Source organism: Eurytemora carolleeae, unplaced genomic scaffold, assembly GCF_000591075.1.
Source record: "Eurytemora carolleeae unplaced genomic scaffold, Eaff_2.0 scaffold1757, whole genome shotgun sequence".
Lineage (NCBI taxonomy): Eukaryota > Metazoa > Arthropoda > Copepoda > Calanoida > Temoridae > Eurytemora > Eurytemora carolleeae.
Genome location: NW_019397911.1, coordinates 25,768 through 38,318, shown reverse-complemented (window position 1 = coordinate 38,318; position 12,551 = coordinate 25,768). Strand labels below are relative to the sequence as shown.

The following is a 12,551-nucleotide window of genomic DNA, read 5'->3' as shown; positions in this document are numbered from 1 at the left end:
ATCTATTTAAAGCATATATTGTTAGGGTTACTAACTGGTGTTGTATTTACATATGTAAGACTTTAATGTAATTCTGGTACCAAATGTTCCGGAAACCGGAAATTTCCGGAACGATTTTCCGGAAAATTTCCGGAACAATATTCCGGAACGATCCGTAATTCCGGAACAACGTTCCGGAAATTTCCATTTTACGGGGAAAAAAATCGTTCCGGAATTCCGGTTTTCCGGAACCTTTTCCATAATTCCGGTGGAAACCCTAACTGGAGGGATTCAGATATCTTTCCAGGGGGTTTATAATTCCACTGGATGGATTCAGATATCTTTCCAGGGGGTTTATAATTCCACTAGAGTGATTCAGATATCTTTCCAAGGGGTTTATAAATCCACTGGAGGGATTCAGATATCAAGCTAGTTTTTATCATAAATTTTAATATTAAAAGGGGGGCAAAGGCACCGTCCTCCCACCCTAGCTACGGCCATGATTTAGGGTTTCCTATGTAAAGATTTGAAAGTTATTGATTAAATTAATGGTAAAACTATTTTCTTTGAAACAACATCAATACTACACCTAAGTATTCATACTAATGTCGTCTTTTTATTCCACAGTTTTCTGGTTCTCACTGTTTATATTTTTCCTAACTATGTTTCTTTTGAAACAATTGTCCATAGTCCTTTAATTCTCATTGAATCTGAATAATTTCTTCATGTTCGCTAAAGGTTTGGATTTACGAATCCTAGAAGACGACATTATAATCCGTAGCTAAATACTCCTAGCTCATTCGTCATTTTCTCGTCAACTTTTCAAATCTTTTCATAGGAAACCCTAAATCATGGCCGTATCTAGGGTGGGGGAACGGTGCTTTTGCCCCCCTTTTATTAATCAAATTTATGATAAAACTAGCTTGTGAACCCCAGCGCTGCCAAGGTTACTAAAAGTTACTCCCGCCATTTACCCGCACTTTGACGATTTTACCGAGAAACTAAATTTTCGCTTTACATTAAAATGTCGACCCACTCAACTGAGAATCTGAAAACCAAGCTTAGACCATTCCCGTCCGAGTAACCCTATCAAAATTTGAGGCAAATCGGTCAAGGGGTTCCTGAGTTATGGTCGGACAAACAAACAGACAGACACACAGACTGAAAAACAGACAAGCAGAGATTACAACTTTATATTAATAAAATAAGTGCTTTTTCACCGCCTGTTTACTACCAAAACTTTCAGTTTAACGGGCCTGCAGCCGAACTAACCCATTTTTTTTTACCAAATCTATCTTGTCTTTTCCATAAAATTTTATTCTTAATTGGTATTTTAATAATTTTTTGCAGGGGCGTACACAGGAATTTGTTCGGGGGGGGGGGAATTTTTTGACATTCCTTGGTTGATGGGGCCGAATCTGCCTGGAAAGCCCCCCCCCCCCCCCTTGATTTTTTTTATTACTTTTCCTCTTACGTATCTACTTAATGCCTTTTTTATTTCTCTTTTTTTCTGCTAGTCATCTAATTCTTATTTTATTCTCTTTATTTTCCAAAAAGTGAAGATCTTCTTTATAGTCGAATTGTTTATCATGAAGTTTCTGTATATCTAAATATTTAAATTTATTTCTATAGAATATTTGACGATATCGAATATCAATTTGAATCCGTTCCTAGGATTTAGGGATTACCATGAATTAGACAAAGATTTCATTTCAATCCGTTCAGATATAAAACCTCGTTAGTTTATTTACTTCCGGAGTTTCTCCGTCAAAATTAGGATTCTTGAAGATTTTAATATTAAATTAATTTTTTGTTCCTTGACACCTTCTGAATCCCTCCAGTGGAATTATAAACCCNATCTAGCTATTCAACCAGATCTAGCTATTCAATCAAATCATAGCGAGTCAACAAGACCATAGCTAGTCAACCAAACCTAGATAGTCAACCAGATCTAGCTAGTCAACCAGATCATAAATAGTTAACCAAATCATAAATAGTCAACCAAATCTAGATAGTCAACCAGATCATAGCTAGTCAACTAGATCATAAATAGTCAAGCATATCATAAATAGTCAACCAGATCATAAATAGTCAACCAGATCATAAATAGTCAACCGGATCTAGCTAGTCAATCAGATCATAGCTAGTCAACCAGACAATATCTAGTTAACCAGATTATAGCTCTCATCAACCAGACCTAGCTCGTCAACCAGACCTAGCTCGTCAACCAAACCTAGCTAGTCAACAAGATCTATTTAGTCAATCAGATCATATCTAGTCAATCAGATCATATCTAGTCAACCAGACCTCACTCGTCAACCAAACCTAGCTAGTCAACTAAACTTAGCTAGTCAACCAAAACCTAGCAAGTCAACCAAACCTGGCTAGTCAACCAAACCTAGCTTTTCAACCAAACCTGGTTTGTCAACCAAACCTAGCTAGTCAACCAAACCTAGCTAGTCAACCAAACCTGGATAGTCAACCAAGTCTAACTATAGTCAAGATATTCTTCTTTAGGTTTCAATTAAGTATAAACAATATTATTTGGTTTTATTTAAAAAATAAATGTATTTATAAATATATTCACATATACAGTATTTCATCCTGCCTGGCCCAAACTTTCGGACTCGGTTTTCCTCTTACTTGTATATGGCCCTTTGGACTGTTTGGATGAATGATGGATTGATTGTTTGTTTTATTGATAAATTGATTATTAGCTAACATAGCAGCATCCCTGATAACTAGGAGCACAGAAGGATGTATCTGATATCTCCTGAGTAGAAAATAAAGATAATAACGGATATTACCAAAAAATGATTTTCAAAAAAGGCGCAGTTTAAAACTGTTGTTAGCAACCAGAATTTTGATCAAATTATTACAATAATTGTTATTATGCATATCATAATAATATTATCAGAATCATAATCAGAATTGTTGTTAGATTATCGCGAAGAATATCATCTGAGGGATTATTAATTGTCATAATCAGAATTATTTCTTAAAACTTGTAAATTAAGATTAGAAATTTTAAAATAATTAAATTCAAATCAAAAAAGCGCTTTCAGTTTGTAAAAGTGAAAAAGAGACCCCCCCCCGCCCCCCCCCAGTATCCCGTACCTTTCCCGATTAAAATTAAAACCCCTTTTCTCCCTTTCCCCCAGAAACCCCCTCCAATATTTATTCCTTCCATTGAAAATATCTTTGTTTCAAGACCTGAACGTGATCTCCTTTGACAACTGTATTGTAGACGGAATCAACAATGGCGGAGAAATCCGGGAAGGTTTTCATCTTGAGTTTGGAGAAGAGGAGTTCTCCTCCGACCCAAACCTCAAAGGAGGTTTTTATGTAGGGTTTCTTAGAGACACGGATTCCAGGAACCTTCTCCTCTATCATACTCGCTAAAAAAATATACAGAAAGACGAATTCAGTTTTGATAAAAAAGGGCAAACAAAATACAGCCTGTTTTTAACTTTGGTCTCATCCTTTCATTTTTTACCTAATAGATCAGCTCTAGGAGGATATCCTCAACATTTACTAAACTCAATCAAAACACCGACCTAAAAAGAGATGCTTTTAAAAGGAACAAAATTCAGCTTTTTTTCAAAAGAATTGTTTTGAGAAAACTTCTCTGGTTCCTGGATATGATATCCTGGTGGTTCACCTTCTTTTCTCCGTGTCCTGTTTCCTGTCCTGAGTTTACAATATTCTTCCTGCTCATGGTGCTACTGGTTACTGAGAACCAGAAGAAAGGTTCCATTGGCTTTCACTACTTTCTCCTCAAACCTTGGCCTAATAACTGCATGGAAACTGTTAATAAAAAACATGTTAATAAAAAATTTATTCATCATTTTACAATTATTATCATCTTTTAACAAAAAGCTCATTTAAAAGTTTATCTATTCATTTTTTAATTTGGTAAAAGTATAAAATGGGGTCCAAAAATAAGTTTCAAAGTATACAAAGTATTATTTATTATTCATATAAACTAATACAAAATAAAAAAAATAAAAGTGTTTTCAGGGAAATTATTTTTTAAATCCACAAATAGAGAGATTATCAAAAAAACTAAGTTTAATTTTATAATCCTTATCTCCGTAACCTGATGTAAACCTCGTAAACTTTTAACTAAGAATTCTTCTAGATCAAACACGCTTACACCAACAGACTGCTACCGTTATAGAGATTAGAAAATTTAAGGCGAGTATACAGTTTCTTTGTCCCTCATATTAACGTAGACAAAAATTATATCATATCGCAATAGTAATGGTAATATTTGAAATGACGGAGATTGAAAATTATGTTTACTGTATTTTTTGAGAAGAATAATCTCCAAAAAAAAACATTTCTCTCACTCTATGTTTAAAATCTAGTTGGGGTTTAGTAAGATATGAGAATAAATGTGTTCCTGGATAAATGTGTCCCCGGATGGTTGAGATTTTCATATTTTATTCCGTAAGGGTTGAGATAGAGTTGAGATATTGAATTGATATTGAAATCTTCTCCCTTGGGAAAACGAGGCGACGACAGGGATGGATATTCTTTTAACCTTGAACTTTTTTCTCCTTTTTCTTTCTTATCCCCCCCCCCCCCCACTATGGACAGTGTATTTTGGAAAAGTAGGGAGGGTATATTCAACCGTTTCCCTAAGGGGAATTTGCAAAAGGGGGAAAGATTTAGAGGGGAGGGGGGGGGGAGGTATAAACAAATATTACACACATATATTGGTATTAACATTTTAGCAGATTATGACGTGAAGAATTCCCCAGGGTGGGAACCAGGGATTTAAATATCAAACAAGTTTAAAAGGAGGGGGTAGGAGAAGGGAGAAGGGGGAAAGTTGATGGAAGGGGAAGGGGTTGCAGAATGGGGGAAGGGGGTAGAGATGGCCGATTGGCAACGTTTCGTTAACGAACGGCAGTTTTAGAAAATTACCGAGCTTACCAACCGTTAACTGTTAAGGCAGTTAATATATATCTGGTATATTTCCGTTAACGCTCTTGAAAATATATTCGCCATAGAACGGCAATTTCATTAACGAACGGGACTACCCATTAACTAACTGAAAGTTCAGTTCTAAATGAGATAAACCTGTCCGTTCCGTTAATTTTTATGACCGTAAACGAACGGATTAAAAAAATCGTAAGTGTCGAGATCTTAGGAAAGGGTCGGGAAATCGGATTTTAGAAGGAGAATGATAAGGGGGGCATGGAAGTAGGAAAGAAAGAGGAAAGGTAGGACAGAAAGAGGAAAAGTAGGATAGAAGGAGGAATAGTAGGATAGAAGGAGGAAAAGTAGGATAGAAGGAGGAAAAGTAGGATAGAAGGAGGAAAAGTATGATAGAAGGAGGAAAAGTAGGATAGAGGAAAAGTAGGATAGAAGGAGGAATAGTAGGATAGAAGGAGGAAAAGTAGGATAGAAGGAGGAAAAGTAAGATAGAAGGAGGAAAAGTATGATAGAAGGAGGAAAAGTAGGATAGAAACAGGAAAAGTAGGATAGAAGGAGGAAAAGTAGGATAGAAAGAGGAAAAGTAAGATAGGATAAAGAAAAGGTTAAATAGAAGGATTAAAAGTAGGATGAAAGGAGGAAAAGTAGGATAAAAGGAGGAAAAGTAGGATGAAAGGAGGAAAAGTAAGATAGAAGGAGGAAACTTAGGATAGAAGGAAGATACGTAGGATAGAAAGGGAAGAGTATGATAGAAAGAGGAAAAGTAAGCAAGGATAAGGAAAAGTAGGATAGAAGGAAGTATAGTTGGATAGAGAGAGGGAGTAAAGTTTCTAAATTTAAATGATTTGAACACGAATAAAAATCCCTTGGACGCCTAATTTTCTCCAAATATTCCCCTTTTTCACCAGCATTAGACATTCTTTCATTAAATTTTCTACAAGTTCTGCATTGAAATAGCCCCTTTATTTCATTAAAACTTTTTATTACGTTTCTAAACAAGCAACTGCCAAGTATCCAGTGAAATTAAAACTTGAAATTACAGATATTGGAATCCAAATTATTCTAAATAGAATTTAAACTTTTTTAATCCCATTCTCAAGTTTTAGATTAAATATTTTTTCAAAGCTAAGGTATTCTCTTTTATCAGATACATGTAACGTACATTGTACAAAGAACTCTTTCACCGATTTTTTTATCAGCTCCTGTACATGAAACAAAAAGTATCTGCATTAAACTTGTTGTATTATTATGAACAGATGTTACATAATTAATAATAAATTTGTATTACATATTGTAAGCATGTAGATAGGCTTACTTGTAAATAAGTCAACAATAGCAGTGGGACAGATAACAAGTCATCTCATCTATATCGTGTAGGAAGATTCGGCCGTTAAAAAATGACAACCCAGAGAATGCTTTGAACGCATGTTTAGGGGCATGGAGAACCAAAGCCACCGTTGGACCGGGAATTCTATTTTCTAAGTTTGAAATCAAGCCAATAGGCATGAGACACGGCTTGACATGAGGCAGAAGGAAAAAGAATTGGCCTGGGCTAAAACCGAAACAAAATGTTAGTATTCACGAAGAGTCCGAAGACGGAAGATTAACTTGTCGTATGAGGCTGTCAGAGAGCTCCGGCTTTCCATGATTCATTAGTACAATTTTTTTGTTCATTTTTTACTGGTAAATAAATAATTCCCTATCCCACATCAGTTTTCAGGCTTTAGATTTCCTTATTTTCATACCATTTTATATAGTAACAATATCTTGAAAATGTTCTATTGATCAGTTCAGATCATGTGCATGAAACATAAATTATTTGGCTGGAAAAACATCTTGAATGAGAATTCAATTTTTCAGCATTATTGTAGACTTCAGGACTTTTAATATCAATATACTTTAAATTCAATTTTCTGAAGAAAAAAATTAAGAAATTTTTGACCTGAAATCTCAAAGCTGAGAGTCATTAAAATAAATTTTACTTGTTTTTGTATTAAAACTCTTCCTGCAGGTTACTTTACTCTAGGAAAGTCTCCCCCTCCAGTTCCACCCACCCCCTCCCATCTTCTTTTACTCCGACCCCAGCTCTGAATAATTTAAAGGAACAGGTGTATAAACTCAGATTTAATTTCAATCTTTTTTAAAAAAAATGTCATTTCTCTGATTTTCTTGGGGTTTTCTTCCAGGGAGCAGGAAGCAGGAACTATTTTACTTAAACTTCTGTCCACACATCCTGTTCCTAGATCTTCTCTCTCCATGTCTCTCCATCTCTGCATCCCTGTCCCATGTCATCCTGGACTAACCAGGGCGAGATGAATTCGGTTTCTTCTCTTTCACATTTTGCTCCGTAATTCAACAATCTATAAACTTATGTTATAAACTTGTCATTTTTAAGCTTTTTCCTCATATAAGCATATGTCGACAAAAAAGTATAAAAGAAAAAAGGTGAAAATGTATGTTTAATAGGTCAAATTGTGATCGAAAGTGAGAGCTTGCCGGGATAAGGACAAAATTTTTAAATCCACGTTTTGTACCCCTGTCTCATTGCCTCTTTCCACCATCTCTCAATCCATGTCCCTTTTCCCCTCTTAAGGTCGTGTCCCCTTCATTTCCCAAACCTTGTCCTTTGTCCCCTGGATCTCCCTGTCTTCAACTTCTCTTCTCAGTATTTCAATGTCAACCTGTCCCTTCATATAAACTATATTCTACCATTCCCTTACTTTAAGATTTAACTGTCCTTTCCTCGATCCCGCTCTCCTTTCGTATCCAGTCCTTTAACCTTTTTTATCATTCTTTCCCTTTCTTACAATTCCAGTCCCCTTCAGACCCTTTCCATATAAACTACGGCCTTTCCTTTCCCTTTCTTGCCTTTCCTGTCCCAACATTCCCCATCCATTTTCACTATACCCTGTCCTTTCCTCTTTCTAACCACTTCTATCAACTCCTGCTCATATCCTTGTAACTAACTCTGTCCTTTCCATTTCTTACCTTTACTGTCTCCTCCTTCACCTTTCTTATTAGCAATACCCTTATCTTTTCCTTTCTTACCACTTCTTTCCAGTCCTGTCCCTTTCTCTTCTAATTACACAAATCTTTAAAAACCGCGAAACCTCCAAGTTGAACTTATTTAAACTCTATTCTATAAAAAAAAGGAGGTGCTGAGTGTAACGAATTTGGCAAACTTATCTATCTATCTATCTATCTATCTATCTATCTATCTATATATCTATCTATCTATCTATCTATCTATCTATCTATCTATCTATCTATCTATCTATCTATCTATCTATCTATCTATCTGGTTCTCATTGTCCACAGATCAGAAATCTATTGTATAGGGTTCAATTCTCAGATATACATTATCTATCTATCTATCTATCTATCTATCTATTTATCTATCTATCTATCTATCTATCAATGTGTATCTGTGTAGTGTTACATCTGTCTATTTAATATTTAGTATAAGCTGAGTGGTCATTTGGTTCTCATTGTCCACAGATCAGAAATCTATTGTATAGGGTTCAATTCTCAGATATACATCTATCTATCTATCTATCTTCATATCTATCTATCTATGTATCTATGATCTGTATGAACCTATACTATTCCAATAGTATATGCCATCAATCAACTACCAGTTCACACTTATCCTAATCAACTAATCCTAAAATTTATCCATCCATCCAACCATCCATCCTTCTATCCGTCCTGGATATATTTTGATTATAAATATTGTGAATACTGTCTCCTATGTGTCTCTATAGTAACCCTATTGTCTCCTGGAGTCCAGTATCCCGACCCCTGTCTATCATCCATCATCCAATCATACTCCATCCATGCTTCCATCCATCCTCTCCTCCATTTATCCATATGTAGAACGTGATGGTGGGGCTAGATGTAGACACACAAGGTGTTTGCTTATTTGTAGAAATATAACACAATATGTGGCAAAGATACAAGTTTCGGGTTCGTGTGGGTCTCTCAACTTCTCAAGTATTTCTTTTTAAGTAAAATCATTTAATATCGAGGGAGACTATTTCTTGCATCTTTCTTATTTTATCTATTTTATCTATTTAAAGGTAGGAAAACGAAGATATCATCTTTTGCAATATTATGGGGCCATTTTGAATTTAAACTTACTGAGAATTGATTCAGAAAAATTATAGTTTAATACCTGTAATGAAATGTAGTACCATGATCAATACAATCTTTATTATCTATGTTTCGTTATCTATTTTATCTATGTTCATGTTAACCCTGACCGGCCATTCCGGTCATTTCTATTTACCTGTATTAATAAAGGAGTAATGTATGAACCGTTGATTTATACGGAGAGATATAGAGCCTTGAGTTTTGGCTAGAGATAGAGTCAGCGAGACTAGAATTAGACTAAGAGACGAGTAATATCGGGTCCTAGATTTATTACATACCTACATAGTTCAGTTGATTTCCCATGTCCAGATATCTGGCCCAAGATGGCCGCCGCATGTAGATTCATGAGTATGAATATATGAAAGGAGAACAATGAACAATTAGATTTGAAATTAAATTATTAATACAGAATTTACTGTTACAATTCTTACAACGTAGTGTACTGGGGGCCGGGGTGAGGTGGGGTTGGGTCTTCAGTAGAAATAGAGTATATCATTTGAAGGGGGCAATTTTCTTTTGGTTAGAAGGAACTGATTACTTGCCTCAAACTCAGATTTTCTAATTCTTAATCTTTTCTTTGCTTTTCTAAATCTTTGCAACCTATTGCCGTAGACCTCAGATATTTCAAGCTGATTTAAAAAGGCCAAGTTTGACATATCAAAGGTTGTAAACATCAGGTTGTAAAAGTAAATGAACTGGAATGAGGCAAGTTTTCGTCTAAAAGCAAAGTTGGGGAGGGAAGGTTAGTTGCACAATGTACATAGATGGGCGAGTTGGATGGGATGCAAGGTAAAAGGAAGGGGTGGGTGGGTAGATGAGTGAGTGGGTGGGCTTATTATTATTATGAATATTATAAACAATGTAGACCGAGCAGTAGTAAAGGAAGGGGTGGGTGGGTAGATGAGTGAGTGGGTGGGCTTATTATTATTATGAATNATAGTAAACTTACTCTGCTCAGATAGATAGATAGTAAACTTACTCTGCTCAGACAGATAGATAGTAAACTTACTCTGCTCAGATAGATAGATAGTAAACTTACTCTGCTCAGATAGATAGATAGTAAACTTACTCAGGTCAGATACATAGATAGATAGTAAAATTGCTCAGTTCAGATAGATAGACAGTAAACTTACTCATGTCAGATAGATAGATATATAGATAGAAAACTTACTCAGGTCAGAGAGATAGATTTCAGATAGATACCTTACTCAGGTCAGATTGATAGATATATCGTAAACATACTCAAGTCAGATAGATAGATAGATAGATAGTAAACTTACTTAGGTCAGATAGATAGATAGTTAACTTACTCAGGTCAGACAGATAGATACTTAACTTACTCATGTCAGATAGATAGATAGTTAATTTACACAGGTCAGATAGATAGATAGTAAATTCACTCAGGTCAATAGATAGATGCTAGTAAAATTACTCTTGTCAGACAGATAGATAGTAAACTTACTCATGTCAGATAGATAGATAGTAAACTTACTTATGGCAGATAGATAGATAGATAGTAACTTTACACTTTTCAGATACATAGTAAAATTACTGAGTTCAGATAGATAGATAGTCAACTTACTCTTGTAAGATAGATAGTAAGATAGATAGTAGAATTGCTATTGTCAGATATATAGATAGTTAGTAAAATTACTCTTGTCAGATAGATAGATAGATAGATATTAAACTGACTTAGGTCAAGTATTTTTACTTAGGTCACATTTTAAGAAATACTTTAGATTTAAAAAAAACATGATAATGAAAAACTCTACTTATACATATGTTCCAGAACCNTGTCCACCCATTTCCCCACCCCCCCACCACCTGTCCCATTAATATATTTATTATTTAATAATTCTTACAAATATTCCATATGGGGGTCAAACTTTTAATGGCTGTTTAATACAGGGTGCTCAGCTGCTTCAAAACTACAGGGTGTACCAAACAAAACTATATAAAAGACTAGTGTGGGTAGAATTTGCATCAAAATAAAATTATGACCATGACTTTTTTCAGTTTTTAACATTAAAAAAGATAAAAAAACTTTTTTTTTTTAACAAAACAAAATCAAGATTTATGTCCCGAAGAAAAAGTTCAATTTGGCGAAAATAGGTTTTATTCAATCAGTTAAAAATATATTTTCTTGACCGTAAAACCATTCAGTGACAATGTCATGCTACCTATAGCTACTCTCCTAAATACCTGATATGCGGAAATCCACAAAATCCAAAAGAAATTAACGCAGGAATAAACTAATCCAAGCAGGACTAAACTAATCCAAGCAGGACTAAACTAACCCAAGCAGGACTAAACTAATCCAAGCAGGACTAAACTAATCCAAGCAGGACTAAACTTACCTAATCAGGACTAAACTAACCTAATCAGGACTAAACTAATCCAAGCAGGACTAAACTAATCCAAGCAAGACTAAACTAATCCAAGCAGGACTAAACTAATTCAAGCAGGACTAAACTAATCCAAGCAGGACTAAACTAACCCAAACAGGACTAAACTAATCCAAGTAGGACTAAACTAATCCAAGCAGGACTAATCTAATCCAAGCAGGACTAAACTAATCCAAGCAGGACTAAACTAATTCAAGCAGGACAAAAGAAATCCAACCATGCAGGACTAAACTAATCCAATCAGGACAAAAGTAATCCAAGCAGAACAAAAGAAATTTAATCAGGTCCAAAAAACATCTAAGCAGGACCGAAGAAATCCAAGCAGGACAAAAGAAATCCAATCAGGACAAAAGAAATCCAAGCAGAACAAAGAAAAAAACATGCAGTCAAAAAAATAAACGTAAGAAAAAAGAAATCCACGCCAGTAAGGTGTTGGAAAAAACGTGCATGAACGAGCAGCTTTTTAACTTAGAGTGGAATACTTCTTAAATAAACCAATTTGTTGTAAAATATTAGAGAGGAGGGTATCTATCTATCTATCTTTCTATCTATCTATCTATCCATCTATCTATCCATCTATCCTATCTATCCTATCTATCTATATATCTATCTATCTACCTATCTATCTATCTATCTATCTATCTATCTATCTATCTATCTATCTATATCTGTATATCTATCTATTTATCTATATATCTATCTATCTATCTATATCTATATATTCTATCTATCTATTGCTATATCACCCTGTTGGAATAGATGGAACTAGCATCTGGTTTCTATTATTCTCTGGACACCATTACAAATATTCAGAAGATTAGTTAGATATCAGGGATACATACTCATCCCATCCTTGTTCTAGGATATACTCATCCCATCCTGGTTCTAGGATATACTCATCCCATACTAATTTTATACATACTCATCCCATCCTTGTTCTAGGATATACTCATCCCATCCTGGTTTTAGGATATACTCATCCCATACTCATTTTATACATACTCATCCCATTGGGTAGATGAGTGAGTGGGTGGGTTTATTATTATTATGAATATTATAAACAATGTAGAC

General features: G+C 34.9%; 1 long non-coding RNA gene across 1 annotated transcript; it reads right to left on the bottom strand.

Moving 5' to 3' along the window:
- Positions 1-2,511: 2,511 nt before the first annotated feature.
- On the bottom strand, positions 2,512-3,771 carry LOC111716295 (uncharacterized). Its single transcript, XR_002768450.1, has 4 exons — positions 3,641-3,771; positions 3,476-3,536; positions 3,193-3,377; positions 2,512-2,752 (listed from the first exon to the last, which is right to left on the bottom strand). It is a non-coding gene; the product is annotated as an uncharacterized LOC111716295 (long non-coding RNA).
- Positions 3,772-12,551: the final 8,780 nt, after the last annotated feature.